Source organism: Astatotilapia calliptera, chromosome 15, assembly GCF_964374335.1.
Source record: "Astatotilapia calliptera chromosome 15, fAstCal68.1, whole genome shotgun sequence".
Taxonomy (NCBI): domain Eukaryota; kingdom Metazoa; phylum Chordata; class Actinopteri; order Cichliformes; family Cichlidae; genus Astatotilapia; species Astatotilapia calliptera.
In genome coordinates, this window is record NC_137436.1 from 10,544,038 (window position 1) to 10,563,782 (window position 19,745).

The following is a 19,745-nucleotide window of genomic DNA, read 5'->3' on the forward strand; positions in this document are numbered from 1 at the left end:
TGCTTAAAAACTAGCCCTCTTTTGAAGGTTCGGCCAAAGTGACTATCGGCCAAAATGAATTACAAAGACAGATGTTCGTCAGCACATCTGTCCTTTGGCTCAGGGTTGCAAGTGGATGACTTCAAACATACCTGTGTCACATCTTTTGATATAAGGATTAGCGCTAAAACTAATTGCAGGCAACAGTGTTTATGATCATTTAACATATCGTCTGAGTGATTGCTGAAATCTGTTTCTCATTCGAAAAACTGAGGGTGGGATGAAAGGAAGCAAAGTAAACATGAGGACTGACACCATTAGTCACTTCTCCCCCGAGTCCTCTCACATTTATTTAATTCTAAACTTATGCCGCTTGTTGAAAACCCCCCCCACACATTTTGCGTTTTAATGTGACACTGTATCGTCTGCTAAATGTGTTTTTATTAAGCCATTCACAATTACCATCCATCCTGAGACGTGAATGAAACTTGTTGACTCAATTAAAAACGACTCGCAAATTGTCAAATATTATTGCCGCAGCCATCTTTTGCTTGCAGTTCTTGTCAGAGGGTTATGTAAAGTAACTGATAATTGCTAATTATGCATACAGCGCTAATTGTCATCAATATAAGGTCACCTCCCTCTCAATTATTCAGTGTCTGTTAATCAAAGGCTCATCTTACAATTCTTCAGAAAACAACCGTTCAGGGGATTAATGATGCAATGTTTTTTTCCTCATTAAATGATTTCCCCCCCCCCCTTTTACCTAATATTTTTTCTTTGGGCTAAGATGAATAACAGACTCGCTTTATGTCTAACAAGGGGTGGAAAATACACTCTCTGGACACATTATTATTAGTTAAACCTGTTCAGCTACTTGTTAGCGGAATATCCAATAAGCTGTTTACATGGCAAGAACCTAATGTATTTAGGCTCGTAGACTAGGTCACGATGACCTTCTAAAGTTCAAACTGAGCACCAGAGAGAGCGAGAAAAGCGACTAAAGTGAGTTTGAATGTGGCATGGCTGTTGGTATCAGAGTATTTCAGAAACTGCTAATCTACTGGGATTTTCATGCACAAACATTTTTAGTGTTTACAGTGAAATAAAGAAAATTATTGAGTTTTTTTGTGTAAAAATGCCTTGCTCGTCAAGCTGCTTTGAACTGATAGATTTAAACTCAAATAACCAATGTATGCAGAACAGTATCTCTGAATGCACAACAAAATACTGTGCAATAGATATTTTGGCTGCTACACTGGTTATTCTTACATGTTGTATTTATAGATGCATGTATATATGTTATATTTATGCTTATATATTGATATTCATTTTTCCCCTTTATTTTTTATTTTAATTTTTTATTACTAGGCAAATTTTTGTCTGTGTTTTGCTACTGGAACCTGAATTTCCTGGACCTACCCAATGGATTACAATTTTTCTCCATTGGTTTGGCTCATTTCTTGAAACAGAAATTACATTCTCAAAATAACATGGGCAAACCTCCAAACCTCTTGGCAAATGTTCACAACAGAATGGCATTTCTCATTCATTTTATCAAATGGTAAATGCCTTAGTACATGTCTCAATTGTCTCAGTGCATCTTTGCAAATGATTAAGTACAAGTAGCCTACAGTTATGCAGTTAGCCCACATTTAGCACATTTTCCAAATGAATAGATCTTGTAGATCTAAACTGATTAGTTGATTCTCAGTCGAATGATCATTCCCTCCAAAACATGTCAGCATGATTTCATTGTATAAGTACTCGCATGCACAACTGTCTGTTCAATTGTCAAAATTGGTCAAGAACATAATACCATGAATACCATATATGAATTTCTTTGAATATTTGATAAATTGATGACAGTCATTGACAGTCAGGTGAAACTAGACTAAGAGGGAGTGTCACACACACAGGTGTGTTCCATGATTGTGTGCTGCCAAACACAGATATATAGAGCTTGATCAGGACCAGTCCGATCTCTGAACATGGATAGACAAGGCCAAGCAAACGGACAAGGGGAAGTTCTTCCTCGAGGAGGAGGAGGAGGAGGAGGAGGAGGAGGAGGAGGAGGAGGAGGAGGAGGAGGAGGAGGAGGAGAAGAAGAAGAAGAAGAAGAAGAAGAAGAAGAAGAAGAAGAAGAAGAAGAAGAAGAAGAAGAAGAAGAAGAAGAAGAAGAAGAAGAAGAAGAAGAAGAAGAAGGAGGAGGAGGAGGAGGAGGAGACGACGAAGAAGAAGGAGGAGGAGGAGACGACGAAGAAGAAGGAGGAGGAGGAGGAGGAGGAGGAGGAGGAGGAGGAGGAGGAGGAGGAGGAGGAGGAGAAGAAGAAGAAGAAGAAGAAGAAGAAGAAGTGAGAATGCGTGGTGGAGGAATAGGGGGAAGAGGCCGAGGTGCGCGAAGACACTGTGCTGTCCCGAATGAAATTCAGGCCACAATTATAGACCATGTCATAAACCATTGCCTCACAATGGCAGAGGCAGGTCGTCGAGTGCAGCCTAATATGCCTCACTCTTCAGTCTCCTCCATCATCCAAACCTTTCGCAGGGAAAACAGGTATGGACTCCATGTAATCTATGATGGAATTATATGTTGTATAGGACAGGGCACTGTGCGTGAGGCAAAAAATGTATAACTTACTGTAGAGATTTTGTGTGCATCTGCCTACAGTTGTAGGTCTATACTAGCAGGTGGAGAGGACTAGTGGAACGTTTTGATACTAAATATGACAAGAAATGTATTGAACATATTACTGTAAACTATGGAATTACATAATTAGAAAATTAAGTTTAGAGTAGTATTCCAGTCACTGTGCAATGTTGCATTAGGATTGTGGTGAAGTTACTGTGAGTAAAATAATAATACAATTACACTGGTAACTTACTGTATTCTGTTCTTTTTGTAGGATTGGACGACAACCTCATGTGGGTGGCAGAGGAAAACTGCTCAATGAACAACAGGAAAGAGAGATTTGTAACATGGTGATGGCATACCTGCTTGATACCATAGAGGACAGGGCTGTGGCTCCCCACACTCTCTAGCAGATCATTACATGGAGAAACCTTTGGAATGCAAGCATGCTGATCCACACAGGTATGCACACAGGTGTACACATGGGTATTCACAGATGCGGACTACAGCTTTCTTGGCTGCTGCCTCAAAGCACACTGTGCGCTGTCTATCTTGCGTGCTGCACAATATCGTTTATTATTTAGTAACTATTGATATCTATGACTAGCTAGTTTATTGTGATGGTGCTTTTTTTTAAAATTATTATTATGTTGCTCTTTGTTGTTTGCTGTCTCCCCTGTTTTTTTTGTTTTTCTTTCTCTCCATACAGGTGACCCAGGAGTTTTTTTTTTTTTTTTCTCTCTCTTCCCCCCCTTCTCACCGTCTCTTCTCCCCTTTGGTTTTCTTTCTTCCTCTCCCCCTCTTTCTTTCATTCTTTCCCCCTGTCCTATTAAAAAAAAAAAAAAAAAAAAAGGATGACAAAGGATGAACTGAAGCTCCGCCATCACGTGATGTCACATGCTGCTGTTTCTGATGTCACTTCCAAAAAGAAAAACAAAACAAAACAAACAAAAAAAAACATGGTGATGGCAAATAATGCCATCACATTGAGACAGATCCGTGATGCCATCCTTCAGGACAATCATATATTCCAGAATATAAACACAATAAGCATCTCCACAATAGACCGGGTTTTGAAGAAGCATCACATGACAATGAAACAAATCTACAGGGTACCGTTTGAGAGGAACTCTGACAGAGTGAAGGAGCTGCGCTACCAGTATGTAAATGTAAGCCAGTTACTGGTTGTCTCTTATTATAACCTTACCTGTAATCACAATAAGCAGTAGTTCTCTTATTTGGTTTCAATACCTCCATTATTCCCACTCCCCTTTCTATCAAATACCCCTGCAGTACTTCCTCATAGGCCTATCACTAGTTTAGAACCACTGGAGTAGTGGCCTGTAGTATATTGAACCTGTGGGGGAGAACAGGTAATTGTCTAACTGTAGTATATGACTCTTCTGTATGACTGATTTCATGTTCTTTACTCTATTTTAGAGAATAATGGTATTGGAAGGACATGAGACCCCTCACATCCTGGTGTTCGTGGATGAAGCTGGCTTCAACCTGGCCAAGGGCCGAAGACGTGGCCATAATATTATTGGCCACCGGGCCACAGTGGATGTCCCAGGTCAGCGAGGGGGCAATATAACTATGTGTGCTGCCATTTCTGAAAATGGTGTGGCCACTCACATCCCCAGTCTTGACCCATACAACACACACAAGCTCCTCATCTTCTTGGATCGCCTTTATACCGATTTTATCCCTGAAAATGAGAGAGGTCTCATAGGGCCTCACCTACCTATTTATGTAATTGTGTGGGACAATGTCAATTTCCACCATAGCCCACTCATTAGGGGCTGGTTTGCAACGCATCCAAGGATGGTCATGGGGTTCCTGCCACCTTACTCTCCTTTCCTCAATCCGATAGAGGAGTTTTTCTCTGCTTGGAGGTGGAGAGTGTATGAGCATCATGCTCAGGATCAGCCGTCCCTGCTCCATGCTATGGACGCAGCGTGTGACGACATTACAGGAGATCAATGCAGGGGATGGTTGCGGCATGCACGCCGTTTCTTCCCTCGTTGCATTGCAAGAGAACTTGGCATGAGAACTTTCTTTCCGTGTGAATAAAAAAATGGTTATAATTTCCTTGGTAGTGTGAGTGCAATCTGTGATATCAAACCTTGGAGGCTACTCTTTTCTGTTGTATATTGTTGGTCCTCTGCCATAGTGACAAAACATCTAAATATTTTGTATGACAGTACTCACACAATGCCAAAGGGACGATGCATTTTGGGGGCACTGACTATTCAGATTAAAAAGAAATGTAGTTTTGACACATGAGTGAACTGTTTTAGGAGAGATATGAGCTTTTGCAGGTGGACCATGTTGTTGTGATCAACCATCTTGGTTTATTTTGACAAAAGCACCAAGAATGATGAGAATGTCCGATCTGTGTCGAGAAATGAGCCAAAGCTATTGAGAAGGATCTTTGCCATTTTGGAGACACTGACTGTTTAAATGCGAAAGGGATTTAGATTGACGCCTGAGTGAACAGTTTTGGAAGAGATATGAGCTTTTGCAGGTGAGCTATAGTGTTGTGCTAAACTGTAAGAGTGTTTTGCCAAATGATCTTAGAGTTTTGAGAATGTAATTTCTGTTTCAAGAAATGAGCCAAACCAATGGAGAAAAACTGTAGTAAAGTTGAAAATGATGCTGTTATACTAACAAAAGATGAGATGAAATAAAAGGCTTGTAGACAGTGGGCAAACTGGCCCTCACAGTGTCTGAATTGGGAAAAGGAATTTAATTTCTGGGAAAAATCATTTCCTTTTGGTTTGTATTATGCACATAACAGCAGCTTTTTTAAAATTTCTAGAATCATCTGACACGAACATGTAATTTACACAAAGGATGGATGGGCGGCTCGCTTTGTTGCACCTGTAAGAATCGGTGATGTCACAGTTTGCTGGCAAACCTTGGAGTACTCATACCTGCGTTGTGCTTTCAGACGCCGCAGCTTAGCATGAAACTGTAAAAATAAACAAATCAAAAGGCAAAAAACCCTTATGAAGACAAAACAAATGACATTTATTTGAATGTAGTCATACAGTCTGGTTTAGTCAACACTAGCTAATAATTTTCTAGTCAATTCAAGCCCCCAAACATTGTAAATCCTTCTTTTTTACTTTTGCACATGTGGACTTCTCTTTGAAAAAATGTCAGTGCATTTCTTTCTGCCACATTCATACTGAAGTGATTATGAGCATCAACTGTGACACGAAATTGCAGCACACAAGGGATATAAGCTCGTTACATAACTTTGAAAGTAAATAGTGCCACAGATGGTTTTTGTTTTGTTTTAAAATGAAAATTAGATTTTCATAATGTCTTTATTACGAACACCAATAAAATTTAACATCTTAAATCATGTAGTTAACAAGAAATTAAACTGTAATTGGTAACATATCTCTTGGATCCTAGCTCTTTAGATCTCATAACTGCGAAATGGATTCATACAATTTCTAACATATTCAAGTTTTAATGATTGCTTTAAAGAAAAGCAATAATTACATTGCTAATACACCTCCATTCACATGTAAATATGTTATATAACACATTCTCCTGTAGCTAATGACCGAATACGCTGATAAAACTGTAATAACAATACAATGATGTGCATCCTTTAAATCCCCAGTGTGGAGCAGATGAAAAGCAATATGTTGGATGACAAGTTAAAATGTCAGAAGGCCACATTGTTTTCACTGTGAACAAATATTGAATTTCAGTGTGCACACGGATATTGCACAATGTTTTGTGTTGTTGAAAAAGCAAGAAAAAAAGTCTTCTTTCAACATAGTATATGATGTATACTATATATCATGATCCAGCAGGCCTGCCAGATGCTGCAAACCAAATCATAGTATTTCAGTCAGAATCATTTTAGTCAAGGAAAATTATTTCCATCTGCAGTCATTTATATTTGGCTGTATGGCCCTGCCCTTCTCCCTGCTCTTCAGTGTGTATACATAGAAAGGATAAGGCAGGGAGAGCAGCAACCTAAACTCCATAGGGCACAGAACAGTGCTGGCTTCAGTGACAGCTGATTAAGTCAGGCATAGCTTGAAGAGGATGAGCAGGGGTGGAGGTGGGTTGCAAAGCAGTTTGTAGAGGAAGCAGCTTGCAGCTTGGATTGGCAGGCTAAAGCAGCTTTAATAGGATATATTAGATTTGCCAACTGCATGCTTAGAAGGGCATCAGCTGAGCCATCAGCTGATGTGGGCCGGAAAGAAAATCAGCTGATGCACTGGGAATGTGGGCTGAGTTTTACTTTATGGCCTGCCTAGACTAGCACTTTGAAGCAGTCACGACTGTCTGACTGTCAAAGGAAATCCTTTCTATCTGCAGCATTTTATATAAGGCAGTATAACTCCGTTTTAGGCCTTTAGACTTTTTCCCCTTCAGTGTGAATACAGTGAAAGCCTGAAGCAGGTAGTATAGCCATAAATCCCCCCCCCCCCCCCCCAAACCAACTACTCTGGGCAAACCTCCATGCCTGCTGGTGTGCACATGTAGAAAACCCAAGGTAGAGAGCGCACATGCAGCAATCGTGGGAAAGGAAAACAGACTTGTATGACGTGTAGTAAGACCAACTGAAGGTTCACAAATTTGCGGCTTTGAGGTAACACAACGAGAGAGTTTATAAACATAACTCAAGAGGTTATATCATAACATGTACATATGAGCCAGCATTGGAGAAAGCATGAATTTGCAAGGATGACAGTTCTTTGGCTGTAGGTCAGCAGAGCACTGATTATTGAAAAAACCCACGTAAAAACCCCTGGAGGCCTCGTCTGTATACTACTTAGAAGCTAATAATCCATTAAAAGAAAGGAGAGTCCCCGCTAGGATTTGGTTTCATGAATTGGAGAAAAAAAAAAAAAAACACTACAGCAGTGGGAGGAAATAAAGTGGAGGCTGGGACTACACTTTTCAGTCATCTCAGCAGGGCTCTGTTGCTATCGACAACATCGAAGAAGGGGCCAGGCCTCGCTAACGAGGAGGAAGAGTGAGAGGAAGACCGGTTGGTGAATAAACCGGACTTTAGGCTTTGGAGTCTGCAATTGACATGACAGACTGGATGTTGGACAAGGCTAACGAGATGGCCGTATCTAGGTCCATGAAAGCTGGCCCCTGAGGTGGGTGTTACTTCTGTTATGGGAGTAGTGTTTCCTTTTCTTTCTGCCAGGTGAGAACTCCCAAATGGCTTCTTCTGCTTTAGCTTATTGATGCTGTAAATCATCATGGATGGGGATCAACACAATAAGGGCCAGGTTTAAGGCCAATCTGAAGTTCTGGTGAGGTTGTTGCTATAGTTTTTAGATATGCAGATAGAAGGATTACAGGAATTTAAGGATATAAGGTGAGTAAAGGCTCAATGTTTACAGTTTATTAGAGATTCTGAACAACAGTGGCTTTCTCTTGAGACATACAGCAGTTATGCAGAAGCCAGTAATCCACAAGAACGGGCTAAAACTGACCTTTTATCTGACCTGACCTTTGACCTGAATTGCTAAAACTATAAAAGTGGGAAACTGAAGATTAATTATAGATTAATTATCTCATACACTGATGAAGTGACTTTGCATGATCAGCAGGATGGACTATTATTTTAATTTTAGAAACCAAAAAAGAAGGATGACATTAAGTTTTTGAGGTTTTATCATGTGCATGAATAGACCACAGTTCACTTTCACCACCATAAATTACATTAAGTGAATACCTTATCGTCTCCATCACCTTTAGACACATGCTTTTCAAACACGCTTGAACTCATACATATGCTCATTATCGGATTCTTCATGGCATGTTGAACTACTCACCTTCTCTGGAGATATCTCCTCATGAGTCCACCATAAATCTCACTACACAACAAACTTGTATTTATCTTACTGAAGTGCTTCTTTAGAACTCCATAAAAGAAATGTTTTTATTAATATGTAACTCAAATAATCTGAATAACTATAACTTTCAGCTCAGCAGTATAAATCCTTAAAACATCGTACTTTTTCTTAACTATTTTTCAAATTATCTTTATTCAAGATCTCAATCTGTTGTTATCACACTAGTGTGTTTTGAACTTAATTTTAGATACTCGTTTATTTAAATGTATTTCATAAGATTGTAAATCAAATCAGTATTTAAGAGTATTTGTATATTCTTTGTATCAGTATCAGTATTTGTAAGAAAACATGAAAATGTTTTCTTACAAATACTGATACTTACAAGAAAAAAAAAAGAAAAAAAAAAAAAAGCTAATAGGATAAACACTGCAAAAGCACTCAAAAAGTGTTTTGGGGAGACAATAAGGTGACGAAACAGATGCAAAAGTGACAAGATAACAGTAAACAGTTAATAGCAAACATTAATATTATATTAACAGCATTACATGCAAGTCATGCGATTAAAACTCTGTCTCCGTGCAAATCTTCACAAGTTTTGGTTTCTGTAGGATCTGCAGCTGCTTCGTCATGTTAGCATCTGCCCGAAAACACTACTGCTATGGTTTTTGAGATTTTTTTTGTAATTTGTTTGTGTTTTATTCAGCTTCTGTCATATTTTGTGTGATTTTGCAGTTGTTGTTTTGTTTTGTTTTTAAATTTGCTGGTGTATTCTTAACTAAGAGTGCATTTGACCTCTAAAAGGTAACCTTAATTATGGCTGTGACCATTTTGTGAGAAGAACAAGTCATCAAATTTGGATGAGAGGATGGTGTACTAAATTTTCATCAGCCATTATTATTAGCAAGGCGTATCCCTAAACTGTTTGGGTAAATCACTCAGACACAGACCTGATAATTACTGTTAACTAATGTAGAAATAAAATACTCACCAAAATTAAAGCGCAGCCTTTTTACATATCAACCACAGAGCCGAACTTACTATTTGTCAGATCGCTGCTTTAAAATGCTCAAAAAGCACCAACACCTCAAAGGTGTCTGTGAGGTCTAGTTCAGGGACTCAAATTTGCTCACTTTGGTCTAGCACAACATTAAAATTACAGTGTGCAGTGTATAAAATCTCATAAATCTCTATAGATGTCAATATAGGGAGTGCAGAATTATTAGGCAAGTTGTATTTTTGAGGAATAGTTTTATTATTGAACAACAACCATGTTCTCAATGAACCCAAAAAACTCATTAATATCAAAGCTGAATGTTTTTGTAAGTAGTTTTTAGTTTGGTTTTAGTTTTAGCTATTTTAGGGGGATATCTGTGTGTGCAGGTGACTATTACTGTGCATAATTATTAGGCAACTTAACAAAAAACAAATATATACCCATTTCAATTATTTATTTTTACCAGTGAAACCAATATAACATCTCCACATTCATAAATATACATTTCTGACATTCAAAAACAAAACAAAAACAAATCAGCGACCAATATAGCCACCTTTCTTTGCAAGGACACTCAAAAGCCTGCCATCCATGGATTCTGTCAGTGTTTTGATCTGTTCACCATCAACATTGCGTGCAGCAGCAACCACAGCCTCCCAGACACTGTTCAGAGAGGTGTACTGTTTTCCCTCCTTGTAAATCTCACATTTGATGATGGACCACAGGTTCTCAATGGGGTTCAGATCAGGTGAACAAGGTGGCCATGTCATTGGTTTTTCTTCTTTTATACCCTTTCTTGCCAGCCACGCTGTGGAGTACTTGGACGCGTGTGATGGAGCATTGTCCTGCATGAAAATCATGTTTTTCTTGAAGGATGCAGACTTCTTCCTGTACCACTGCTTGAAGAAGGTGTCTTCCAGAAACTGGCAGTAGGACTGGGAGTTGAGCTTGACTCCATCCTCAACCCGAAAAGGCCCCACAAGCTCATCTTTGATGATACCAGCCCAAACCAGTACTCCACCTCCACCTTGCTGCCGTCTGAGTCGGACTGGAGCTCTCTGCCCTTTACCAATCCAGCCACGGGCCCATCCATCTGGCCCATCAAGACTCACTCTCATTTCATCAGTCCATAAAACCTTAGAAAAACCAGTCTTGAGATATTTCTTGGCCCAGTCTTGACGTTTCAGCTTGTGTGTCTTATTCAGTGGTGGTCGTCTTTCAGCCTTTCTTACCTTGGCCATGTCTCTGAGTATTGCACACCTTGTGCTTTTGGGCACTCCAGTGATGTTGCAGCTCTGAAATATGGCCAAACTGGTGGCAAGTGGCATCTTGGCAGCTGCACGCTTGACTTTTCTCAGTTCATGGGCAGTTATTTTGCGCCTTGGTTTTTCCACACGCTTCTTGCGACCCTGTTGACTATTTTGAATGAAACGCTTGATTGTTCGATGATCACGCTTCAGAAGCTTTGCAATTTTGAGACTGCTGCATCCCTCTGCAAGATATCTCACTATTTTTGACTTTTCTGAGCCTGTCAAGTCCTTCTTTTGACCCATTTTGGCAAAGGAAAGGACGTTGCCTAATAATTATGCACACCTGATATAGGGTGTTGATGTCATTAGACCACACCCCTTCTCATTACAGAGATGCACATCACCTAATATGCTTAATTGGTAGTAGGCTTTTGAGCCTATACAGCTTGGAGTAAGACAACATGCATGAAGAGGATGATGTGGACAAAATACTAATTTGCCTAATAATTCTGCACTCCCTGTACATTACAATCAACTGAATACTTTTCTCTTACCGCTCCCATTTCAAGTGTATAATCTAAACTATGATGGCCACCATAGGGCAAGGAAACCTTACTGTTGTTCATTTGTAGTGAGTGTAGGTTGTTAGTCCAATGTTTATCTGAGCAATTAGCATGTGTCTAGAGCTGGGCGATATGAGATTTTTTCATATCACGATATGTTTTTTTCATTTCAGGCGATAACGATATCTATCACGATATAAGCCAAATAACTATATTTGTAAGATTTAAATGTGCCGTTGCTCACAAGTAAAATGTGAAATAATCAGCAGCTTGTTTTTATTTAAATATTTATTTCCCATAATAAGTTCAACAGGGTAGATGTACTTAAGGAACATGAGACTTTTTCAGATAAATAAAGGCAAATATTGCAAACTACACAAACGGCAGCCGCTAAAGCGTTTAAGTTTCAAAATAGAACAAACGAAACAGACTAAATTGTCAATTCCACTTAGAAACAAAATATTAATTCTAAAAATAAATCTTAGTTTGTTTTACAGAAGAACAGACAAAACTGACTAACTTTTGTCAATATCAAATAAACTGAGAACTAAAAGGAAATTCTCAATCTCTCCTTGTTGTATAGCTTAGCTTTTCAAACAGTTTTAACAGTTACTTTAGTCTGACAAAAGCCGAATGACGAATTAGCGCTTCCATTCAGAGACTGAGGCTACGTCTACACGTACACGGGTATTTTTGAAAACGGAGATTTTCCGTTTTCGTTTTAAAAAATAATCCCGTCCACACATAAAGGCAGAAATGAAGGAAAACGCTGCTATGAACATGCCAAAGCAGCAGGTGGCGCTAGATTCCTAACCGTGCAGAAATGTTGGCCAATCAGAAGTCTAGAAGCCTCGGTGGGAAAAAGTAAACAAAGCTGGGGCATAGAAGCAGAACCGAGTCGTATGTGTGGACGGACAGTAACTGTGTATATGTAAGCATTTAAACACTGCAGAGAGTAGAATTAACAGTAACAGTATTGTAGAAATTCATTTCACCGAAACAATAACGTGGCGCACAGTGTGACGCATGCACCAGTTTATTGTATTTCCAGACTTGCTTTCGGCACAATTTACAGTGCACGCTACTCTGTTTTTTTGTCAGACTTGAAATAGCCGAAATACCTTCACACTACGGAACTTCTATGGCTCTTCCGTTCGACAATCTCTCCGGCATTGGAACCATCATCTGTTTTCTCTTCGGTCACGCTCGGTTGATTTTTCTAGTCGGCACACTCATTTCCTCCATTACGCGCTGGCTCCATTACCCGCTGGCTGCTTCCCAAACAAACACACGTGCGGCTTGGCACTTGTGCTGTACGTAACAAGTCACGCGACGTGACGCTGCGGCTGTGATTGGTTCGGCTCTGCGCTACTTAATTTGGATTGGCTGACCTTTTTTTTTTTTTTTTTTTTTTTTTAAAGAGGACAAGAGCGGCGAGGTCTATCGCGATAGCTTAATTTCTCTATCGAGTAAAAGTTATATCGCGATACATATCGTTATCCTTCTATCGCCCAGCTCTACATGTGTCCATATCAATTTACTCTGGAGGAGTCTGTAAAACTTTGTGAAAGGAGTCTAATGCGAGTCAATAGGTCAGAAAAGCTCACTTCTGTTTGGTGACAGTGAGGTGAGCTGTTGAGGATTTGCTGAATTTTGCTGTTAGTGAGCACTGTTTTTGTTCCTCTTAGCTGCTGTTAGCCACTGTTTTAGATGTTGTTAGGCCCTGTTAGCTGCCATTAGCTGCTGTAAGGCAGCTTTACTGAAACATTCTTTGAAGCATGTATGTGGCCAGTCTATAGCCACATACATAAAATGTAATTAGGCAGCGTTGTAGTGATGTAGATCTTATCCACTGTATTCAAGATTGTGGGGCAAAACATGACAGCTTCCACAAATCTGCTCTTTTGTATGTTAAATGGATTATTTCTAAGTTTATCAGAGTTCATCAATTTATTGGAAGAAGTGATTACACACTAATCAGCTTTAAACTTTCAACTAAAAATAACTATATGATAATAATAATTATTATAATAACCTGTTCACCTGTTGTCACAATGACAGAAATTAGCTATAGAAACTAATACTTTTTACCAGGCTGTGAACCTGTTTTATTTCTGGTGTAAAATCCCAAGAGTTTCTGGTGGGTTAAGAGTTCAGTAGTTAAACAAGGATTTGGGTGTAAGCTTTAAAACACTATTACCAACCATAAACCCACTTTAGTATCATGTTCAGTAAATCCAGATGTTAATTTTAAAGTGAGCTAGTAGTATTAAGAACATATTCTGCTGGCTAATGTGAGCAAAAATAATAATTAAGTGTGCATTCAAATTAGTAACAACTAAGGCCATCAGCTGTTTTGCTTGCCAACTTTTTTCTTCATGAGTACAATATGTCACAGCTGCGCTTGAACTGCTCTGTGAGCTTCACAATGACAAAAGTAGTTTTTCTATATTAAATAAATCAGCCTGTGACTACAACCTGGCCACATCTTTCCTTCCACCATAAATCATTCGCCAGTTTAAGTTTCAGTATTCATGTGTGGAATCTCTTTTAATTAAAAGCACCATTGCAATATTTTCTACGCCAAAATCACAGTTTAGCCCACAAAAAACAATTGCCATCTTGATTAAAGTCTTTAAGAAGGTGATCATGAAAAAGATGGCTGAGTGCGGAAGAGAGTAGACGTGTATTCGTGAGCTCTCGGCGGTAGGCCCAGGAATCTATCTTTATCCTGACTTGCCCTCATATAATTCTGGACCATAGCAAGAGGCAAGGTTACTAAGGAAACTTCTGTATGGCAAGTTATAATTTGCGACACTCAAAACGAAAGAAAACGGCTAAAACTTCAGGACACCTGCACATATTAGCAACAAGAAATATGGCGGATGGGAAGGAGGATTTGCCAATTAGCAAATTACTCAATGCTATCAAGGACACTAAAGAGGACCTCACGAACCAAAAACAAAACAAACAAAAAAACCCCCAAAAAAAACGGCTGACATACAAACAACCCTGACGAAAATTGAATCCTCTCACAATGCGCTTTCAGAGCAGGTTGAGGAGATGGAGGCGTGAGTGAGCGCAAACAAAGACGACATTAAAGATGCACACAACCGTGTCGATAAAATGGAGAAATTGACAACGCAACTCAAAAGACAAAATTGACAACTTGGAGAACCGCAGTAGAAGGTCCAACCTTAGGATACTGAACATCCCTGAGCAAGCAGAAGGCTGCGACGCTGTTGGATTTTTGGAGAAATTTATACCACAAATCCTGGGGAATGATAACTTCACCTCACACATTACCCTTGAAAGAGTACACCGCGTTGGGAAGAAGTCTGACAGACCACGGCCCCTCATTGCTAAGTTTCTGAACTTCAGAGACAAAGAGAAAGTCCTCTGACTGGCTAGAAGTAGGGGAGAGATGACGTATGAGAATAAGAAAATATCTTTTTTCCCGGATTACAGCGCAGACCTGCAATGCAGAAGAGACGAGTTCCGTGACGTGGAACAGAGGCTGCGAGAGAAGGAGATTGAATATGCTCTGATGTACCCAGCGCAACTTCGCATCAGGCACCAGGGATCTATCAAAATTTTCCCCACTCCTGCCGAAGCGCAACGTTACCTGAAAGATCTTCCGAGTGATTAGACTAAAGTGATCTAATGTGATTTCAACAAAGCAATTCACTCTTATACTCTCAGATGAGAAGGCCTCCACTGTTAACTTTGGGGGTGGGGGCAAAATGAAGGAAGAAAAGACTATAACATCAAGCATTGACATAGAAACTCTCCATCCTCTACTTTTCAGACGAATTGGAGATACGACGTATGGTAATCCGGTATTTGATAACTAATAGAAATAATTGCTCGTTAGTCAGTTAAAATAATGTGTACGAATTCATAAAAGTACAGATTTTGTGTGCATTTATGATCATGATATCAACCCCCTACTGGATGAGTGTGATTACATTTTGATCAACCATTTATTTGTCCCTTATACAGTTATGTTCTATATCTGACTGTAAAATTCAGTACTTTGCTGTAAATATTTCACCAAGAGAAATGCATCTTTGCACCAAACCATGGAAGTCAATAAAAGGAATAGCATCTTCTATATATGCTATTATGAATGAAAAGTTACCTGACCATAACAAAGCGTGTATAAAAAGAAAATGGGAGACAGACCTGGGCCATGTCTATGAAGAGGTAGAATGGCACCATTTACTGGAACAGGCACAGACCATGTTAATTTCTACAAAACACAGGCAAATGCAATTTAATATATTTCATAGGATATATTACACCCCTTATAGGTTACATACATTCTTATTGTATTCTAATTTTTGCCTCATAACTTTTGCACTGTCCACTTCCTGCTGTGACAAAACAAATTTCCCACGTGTGGGACTAATATAGGTTATCTTATCTTATCTTATAAAATTTATAATAATTATTCCCCCAAATGTTTGAGATGTAAGGTGACAGATTATGATCTCCTGCACATGCTGTGTCATTGCCCAGTGATAGAAGAGTTCTGGAGACGGGCCATTGAAATAATCTCAAGGGTAATGGGGATCCAAATTGAACTGGACCCAAAACTATAATTCTAGGTGACACAGGTTCTATTAATGTGAATTACCATAAGAGATATTTTATTTTACTTGCGAGTACTGCAGTGAAAAAATGTATTCTGCTATATTCGAAATCTGAAAATTCTCCAACATTGAGACACTGGATTAATGAGCTAGCGTCCTACTGCACACCTGAGAAGATATCGCATAGTGTAAAAGGGAAATATGGAACCTTTGAAGAAATTTGGGGCCCCTTCCTGGCAGTACTACCGTCTTTGGACCTAATAGATCATAGAGATGACGCAAATCCCCCTGGGTCTGCCTTGATTTGATCCCCGGTTAGGCCCTCCTGACTCGATTTCCTGAATGCTGCAGTTTTATCGTGGGGGATGTTGATTCCTGTGCATGAGAGTTTCTATAGAAACTGTCTGGATACACGAATGTGATGAGGTTGAGAGCCATACAGGGGTAAAGGGGTGGGGGGATGGTGGGAGGGGGTTTACATGATGTGTTTTGTGTTTTGCTCACTTTTTTTGAGTTCTTTGTTTCTTTTGTTTGTTTGTTTTTAAAAAAAATTCTGTAATTATCAATGTTGTTATGTTATTATTATTATTATTGTCATCATTATTATTATTATTATGCTTGTATTTTCTGTGTTTGGTTTTCAGATGTCTGAGGTTATCCTTGAAAGGCATAGATACAAGAGTGTGTACCTGGGAGTGCTTCTGTGGTCACAATGGCCTGCCATGTTGTGGTTATTTGTTGATACTTGCTCTGTCCCATAGTTGTGAGTTTTCTGGGGTTTTTTTTTTGTTGTTGTTGTTGTTGCTTTGTTTGTTTGTGTTTGTTTTCTAATTTAAAAATGAAAATAAAGCTTGGGAAAAAAAGAAAAAGAAGGCGATCATGGTAATGAGCGCATGCTATGACCAATAATGAAAAGCTGCTGTTTTTCAGTCAATTAGGAGCATTTTTTCCAGGAATTCATTCATGCTCTCAGAACAGTTAAGCCAGCCATTAAAATGCATTGAAACCATTCTTCCCCAAACAGCCTTGTTTTGTACTAATGTTCATTTCTTTTGAAATATTTATAATAAATACTGTCTGAACTTGCAGAGTGCTTGCTATTCCATTTTTTTTTAATTTAATGTAGTTTTATTGTGTTTTGACATTTGTGCCAAAAAAAAGACTGTTTTGTATTACAGCCTTTAACATGGTTTTAGGAATAATATTTCTTAAGTACAGTGTTTTAAATTTAGTAATGAAGCATATTTAATACAGCGGCAAACCAGAGGAAATGAGCAAACAACATCTATTTCCACAAGGAAGGAACTGTTTTAAAATGTAAATATCATAAAAATGCAATGACTCGAGAATCACTTAAATGCTATAATTATTTGAAACTAGTACACAGAAAGCATGACTGTTATCCTTCTTGAAACATACTTCATGGGCCTATTTTCTTTGGATACTGGCTGAATTTTAAATAATTTTCAGTCCAGTCATTGTACCTGATCATTTTCAGAGGAATGTCTTTTGTCTGTTTGTTTAAGTCACTTAACACTGACCTATAAATAATTCAAGCATACAAAAATTTGTTATCCAGATACATTTGTTTACCTGCTTGAACTTACACAGCTTTGATCCTTCATTATCATATTCGAGTTGGCATTGAAGGGGGGATTAGGCTTGGGGCCAGTGGTGGATATAGATAATACCACCTGCATCTAATTGCTAGGTTTTCCACTTAAAGACATCATTAAAAAAAGACATTCCTCAAAGGTGAATCACAGGCCTAAACTTGCTTCACTTAATGAAACACTGAAGATTATCTTAAATAGCAACATATTTAAGAAAACCAACTAAAACTAACTTTTTTTTTTGACAATTTCCTGGCAGGTTGCTCTTTAAAATGTTTTTCGAGGTAATATTTTGATCTGTCATTCTACAGTCTATTTACCCATGTCATTTTGAGCTTCTTCTTAGAACTAGTGTGTCCCCTTCAATTAGCAATAGACGTCATCACTGGCTAAGGTGAGGGTAAGAAGCAGAAAGGGAGATTAAAAAGCATGGCACAGCAAATTTTCAGATCTCAGTACATAACACTTAGATTCTTGCCATGTTACATGCTTTTTCACTTTGGTTCCTGCTCTTCTGATTATTCCCTTTTAGTCAGTCTGAAGCTGACGACTTGGGACCAGAATTAAATAGTCTTTTGCAAGTCTTTGCCTCAAATTTATCATTACATTTCTTGCTTCAATTTTTCCTGCAATGTCTAGTTTTTAATTTTGAGGTTTGTCTTTTGCTTGGACTTCTATAACTCTGAATTCTCCACTCCACCTTTAATTGTTTATTTTAACATAAACTATTGACATGCTCCAGGGCCTGATCAACCCTGGCAGGGCCTCCTTGGATGAGGGTGTCTAGCGATAATGGCCGAAACACCCGATGAATCCAAGGTCCACTACTGACGATGTGTCCCAAATTTTAACAATTTAGATCAGATCTCTAATCCCTAAACCTAACTGCGGAAAATGGCAGGTTAGTTTGGGTAAAAGAACTAAAGTTGTGCCACACAACGATGTGGTAAAGTTTCTGGGCTGCTTTTCCTCATAACAACCATCCCTCAAGATTTTCTCCATTAAAAGCAATGCATTGTCTGGGATTGTAACATCTAGTCCTTTACTGACTCATAATGAACCAGCAGAACTAGACATTTGACCTCTGCTTCTTGCTGTTTGAACTTTCCACTTGTCTCACTGTCATCCACATACATATGCTGTTTTACTTCTACTAAGTTTCTTTCCACTTCTCTAAAGAGCACATCTCCACTTCTCCAGGCTCTCTTCCAAATGCTCGTAAACATCATAGTCCATGGAGACTCCTGTCTGACCTTATCTGTCAGCCTGTCCATCACCACTGCAAACAAGAATGGGCTCAAAGCCAGTGTATACCGATATAATCCCAACTTCCACCTCCCTGAACCCATCCATCCCTCCTACTGCACACCTCACCATTGTCTCACTGTGCTCATACATGTCCTTTACCACCCTCACATACTTCTCTGCCACGCCTAACTTCCTCACGCAGTACCACAGTGTTAATCTTTGCTAACACTGCATCTGTAGTGTTCTTTCTCAGCATGAAATCATATTGCTGATTCTCTTCTTGAACTAGCTTCAACGAGTCATGTGGCTGTAGAGCAGGTGGTAGAGCAGGTCCATCAGTTACTCCATCAGTGCTCCTGTCTCTCATTTTCTCCATTTGACTACCTGACAGGCAGATCGCAGTTTGTGAGACTGCAGAGCTGTGTGTCAGAGTCTGAAGAGCAACATAGGAGCACCCCAGTGAACTGTTCTGTCCCCTTTCCTCTTCATCATCTATACAGCCTACTTCAAGTACATCACAGAAATGTGCCTCCTCCAGAAATTCTCTGATGACACGGCCATTATTGGAAGCGTGGAGATGGGAAGGGAAGAGGAGTACAGAGGAATGATTGATGGTTCATGAGGTTGTGTGAGGAGAACCACTTGCAGCTGAATGTGGCCAAAACAAAGGAGCTGGTGGTGGACTTTGGCAGAAACAGATCCCGACCCTCCCCTTGTCTGCATTCGTGGGACTGATGTCAAAATAGTCACATCCTACAAGTATCTGGGAGTTCAACTGGATCACAAGCTGGTGTGGTCTGCCAACACGGATGCTGCCTACAAAAAGGGTTCGAGCCGGCTTTACTTTCTATGAAGGTTCAGATCCTTCAAATTATGCAGCAGGCTGCTCTACATGTTTTATCAGTCTGTTGTTGCGAGCACCATCTTCTTTGCTGTGGCGTGCTGGGGTGCAGGCATCAAAGCAAAGGACGCAAACAGACTGAACAAACTCATCAGGAAGGCAGAGTCTGTTGTTGACATGAAGC

The 19,745-nt window shown here is 39.4% G+C and overlaps 1 long non-coding RNA gene across 1 annotated transcript; it reads left to right on the forward strand.

Annotated features, from left to right (window-relative positions):
• The first annotated feature begins 2,288 nt into the window (after nt 1-2,288).
• LOC113006890 (uncharacterized) lies at nt 2,289-5,345 on the forward strand. The gene is made up of 3 exons (XR_013901763.1): nt 2,289-2,536; nt 2,886-3,780; nt 4,052-5,345. It is a non-coding gene; the product is annotated as an uncharacterized LOC113006890 (long non-coding RNA).
• The last annotated feature ends 14,400 nt before the right edge of the window (nt 5,346-19,745 follow it).